A 5,000-nucleotide genomic window follows, 5' to 3' on the forward strand; every position below is an offset into this window, starting at 1 on the left:
CACACACATACACACACACACACACACACACACACACGCACACACACACGCACGCACACACACACACACACACTTTCAACGAACGGACGGCTTGAAGAACGTTCTGAAGAAAAGTGCAGATTGTGGATCCCAACGCAAAGAGAAGTGCCTTTTTGTATTTACAGGGTGGGGGGGAAATTGCTCGTGGGGTAGTGGGAAAGTAAGGAAAGAGGAGAAGGGGAGGGATTGCTGGGGAAATGGAAGGTAATGAGGAAGTAGAGGACTTGGCCCAAACAGACCGCCGAAAAGTAAACAAGCGACCGCAAGACCAGCTGGAAGACGACGAAATGTCTAATAAGAATGTAAAGATTAGAAGTATAGATAGGAGCAATACAGTAGAAAGTGATGAGAATATTTTCAAGGGATTTAAAGAGGGTGGGGGGGACACAACCCCCCCCCCCCGACTGACAAGCCGAGAGGAGAAGGTTGATAAGGTGATTGAGGACTTGGAGAGTAGGTTAGGTCATATGAACACCATTTTACAAAGGGTTGAAAGATTGGAAGAACTAGAAAAGGCGAATAAAAACTTAACTGATGAAATAGAAGACCTAAAAAGACAGTTAAGAGAAGTAAAGGTGGAGAATGAGGAATTGAAGAAGAATAGTAAAGAAAACAGAGAGACAATAGCTAAAGAAACTAAAAATTGGAAGACAACCCAAGAAGGAAATAAGGTTTCATTCACTGACATAGTCAAACAGCAATTGAAAGAACATACTGAAGACTCAGTTATTAAAGTGATGAGACAAAAGGAGAATATAGTAAGAGATTTAGCAGACAAGAAGAAATGTATAATTATATTAGGAATGGAAGAGAAACACAACACAGATAGAACCACAAGAATCAAAGAGGAAAATGAAAAAGTAAGCCAATTACTAGAATCAGTTCAGGAAGATGAACCAGAAATTATGAAACAAATCGAAGAGAAATTTAGACTCGGAAAGTATAGCACAGACAAGACCAGACCAATTAAGATTAAATTCAAGTCACAAACAACGGCAGAGAATATCTTATCCAAAACAGGGAACAATATAAAAAGATATGGATAAAAAGAGAAATGAATAAAGAGGAAAGAGAGGAAGAAAAGCAGAAAAGACTGGAAGCTAAGGCAAAAAACGAGAACAGAACGGAGTCAGAGAAAGAGAGATTCTATTGGAGAGTAGTGAACATGAAACTAAGGAAGTTCGACATACAAAAGAAAAACATAAGGGAAACAGAGAACACAATGGAAGTGGCAGAAAACTAAGAGTGTCTTACACAAATATAGATGGATTAATAACAGGATTGAATGAGCTGAATGATTATTTGAAGGAAAAAGAGCCGGACATAATGGGAATTGTAGAAACAAAATTAAAAGGCCCACTACCACCCAACAGTGTAGGACATGATGCATACAATTATTGGATTAGAAACAGAGAGAAAAAGCAAGGGGGTGGAGTTATGTTCCTGACTAAGAAGGATATAAACGTGAAAGGTGTCATATATGGAAAGAATACAGTAGAGATGATTATGATAGAAGTGGAAGACAGAGATAAGAAGAGCAGAAAATTTGTGATAAATTATGTGCCTCCAAAAACAGCCTCATGGGAGGAGAGTGAACATAAAAGTATGTTAGAGGACACAAAGATAACATTAAATAAAATAATGGAAGATGGAGGAAGAATAGTTATGATGGGCGACTTTAATTGCAAAGAAATCTGCTGGGAAGAAATGACAGTAAAGGGTGGAGACGACTCATGGGGAAACGCTCTACTTGAGATGATTATTGACCACACAATGACACAATGGATACAGGAGAACACTAGGTATAGAAATGAAGAAGAACCATCGAGACTAGACTTATTAATTACATCTGAACCTAGAATAGTGGACAAGATTGAATATAAAACACCAATAGGTAAAAGTGACCACATATTGATTGAACTGGAACTTAATGAAGAAAAATATATCAAAAGAAATGAACAATATAGAAAAGGAAGAATGATGTATGAAAAAACAAACTTTGATAAAATAAGAGAATTCTTTCAACAAGAAAACTGGGAAGAAATATACAAAGAAGAAACATCAGTGGAAAAGAAATGGAATATTTTGACAAAAATTTACAAAAAAGGAGTGGAAAAGTATGTCCCAAGACAAAAACAAGAAAAAGAATATGTAAAATGCTGGTACAACAAAAGTTGTAGGGAGTTAAAAGACAAAAGAGACAAAGCCTGGACCAGATGGAAAAAAGACAGAAGACCTGAAAAATGGAAAATATATACCAGTTATAGAAATGAATATGTACAAACGTGCAGAGAGGAAAAGAGAAAATATGAAAAAGACGTCATAGAAAAATGTAAAGATCAACCAAAACTATTCTACAGATTTGTAAACAATAAACTGAAAAACAAACAGGACTTGGAGAAATTAAGACAAGGGGGAGTTGAATACACTGAGGAAATGGAAATGGCGGAAATTATGAACAAACATTTTAAATCAGTGTTTACAAGGGAGAACATACAACCTGAAGAGATTGAATGGAAAGAGAAAGTCCCCCCTATAGAAAAAATAGAAGTATCAAAGAATGAAATATTGATACACTTGAGTAATCTTGATGTCAGAAAATCGCATGGACCAGATGAAATAGCAAACTGGATTCTGAAAGAATGCAGGAATGAACTGGCAGACAAAATACATAGCATAATAAGTAGTTCCTTGAAAGAAGGAAAAGTTCCAGAAGATTGGAAAAAAGCAAATATAGTACCTATATATAAAGGAGGAAATAAAGAAGAACCTACCAACTATAGACCAGTCTCTCTAACAAGTACAATAGCAAAAATTTGTGAAAGAATTATCAAAAATAGATGGGTAAAATACTTGGAAAAAAAACAACGTACTAAATCCAAGGCAATTTGGATTCAGACAAGGACGATCATGCGTCACCAATTTAATATGTTTCTATTCAAGGCTAATAGATATAATACAAGAAAGAGATGGATGGGCTGATTGTGCATTTCTAGACCTAAAAAAAGCTTTTGACAAAGTACCACATAAGAAGTTGCTTAAGAAACTAGAATCTGAAGGAGGAATACAAGGTAAATTACTAAATTGGATGGAAGACTTTTTGCAAGAAAGAAAAATGAGAGTAGTGATAAGAAACCAGCACTCAAAATGGAATGAAGTAATAAGCGGTGTCCCGCAGGGAACAGTCCTGGCCCCAATAATGTTTGCTATATATATATATTAATGATATGGATGAAGGAATTGAAAGCTATATGAGCTTCTTTGCAGACGATGCAAAACTACTGAAAAGAGTGAAAACTGAAGAAGATTGTGAATCACTACAGAGAGATCTAAATAAAGTACAGGAATGGAGTAGGAAGTGGGAGATGGAGTTCAATACAAAAAAGTGTAGTATAATGGAATTTGGAAAAAACAAAAACAGAATAACAGGATCATATAAATTGGGAGAAGAAGGAATAAAAAAAGTAGAAAATGAGAAGGACCTGGGAGTCATTGTTATGAATAATATGTCACCTGAGAAACATATAAATAAGATTTTTGGAGAAACTTATAATTTAATAAGAACAATCAAAGTGGCATTTACATACCTGGATGAAGAAATGGTGAGGAAAATCCTAATCACCCTGATAAGACCAAGATTAGAATATGCAGCAACAATATGGTCACCAAGTACAAAAAAATGTATAAAAAAACTTGAAAGAATACAAATAGGCAATTACAAAACTGGCACCAACACTCTCAAAACTATCATATGAAGAGAGACTACAAAAACTTAAACTACAGACACTAGAGCAAAGAAGAGAGAGAGGAGATTTGATAGCTATTTACAGAATCATGAAAGGCATAGAAATTACTGATAGAGAGAATCTGATAAAATGGGATGACAGAAATACAAGAGGACACGGAAAGAAAATAAAAAAAGACAGCTATAGAAGAGATTTGAAAAAGAACAGCTTTCCACACAGAGTAATAGACAGTTGGAACAAGTTAGATGAGAAAGTGGTGTGTGCAAAAACAATACACGAATTTAAAAATTGTTTAGATAAAATGAGAAATGAAGACGGGACCCCACGAGCATAGCTCCCCTTCCCGTAAAATACAACTAGGTAAATACAACTAGGTAAATACACACACACACACACTCACACACGCAAACACACACACACACACACACACACACACACACACACACACACACACACACACACACACACACACACACACACACACACACACACACACACCACATACACACACACACACACACACACACACACACACACACACACACACACACACACACACACACACACACACACACACACACACACACACACACACACACACACACACACACACACACACACACACACACACACACACACACACACACACACACACACACACACACACACATACACACACTCACACACACACACACATACGCACACACTCACACATGCTCACACGCACACGCACACACATACATACTCACACACACACACATGCTCACACGCACACACACACACACACACACACACACACACACACACACACACACACACACACACACACACACACACACTCACACACACACACATAGACACACACACACACACACACACACACACACACACACACACACACACACACACACACACACACAGATAGACACACACACATACAGACACACAGACACACACACACACACACACACACACACACTCACACACACACACACTCACACACACATTTTACAAATAAACTTACTTTCGTAAACGACTAATTTTTTTTTTTGTATTCGCGATCCGGATGACTCGTAGAGCTAAGACGCTCGAACAACTGCTTTATCCAAGTTGCTCACTTCACAGCCTCTCTTCAAGGACCTTCCAGCCTACTCACCAGTGAGTCGGGGTCGTCGGAAGAAAATTTCTACGTGCATCAAGACCGTCCAGAACTTC

At 37.4% G+C, this 5,000-nt stretch overlaps 1 long non-coding RNA gene across 1 annotated transcript in view; it reads left to right on the forward strand.

The window, feature by feature from the left end:
• Positions 1-5,000, forward strand: part of LOC143030520 (uncharacterized) — a 43,702-nt gene that overhangs the window by 37,872 nt on the left and 830 nt on the right. The window contains exon 2 of the long non-coding RNA XR_012966907.1: positions 4,911-5,000. This exon is cut by the window's right edge and continues 830 nt beyond it. This is a non-coding gene — a long non-coding RNA (uncharacterized LOC143030520). The remainder of the gene's footprint in view (positions 1-4,910) is intronic.

The sequence above is a fragment of the Oratosquilla oratoria genome, chromosome 12 (genome assembly GCF_046742065.1).
Source record: "Oratosquilla oratoria isolate Oo_2021 chromosome 12, ASM4674206v1, whole genome shotgun sequence".
Lineage (NCBI taxonomy): Eukaryota > Metazoa > Arthropoda > Malacostraca > Stomatopoda > Squillidae > Oratosquilla > Oratosquilla oratoria.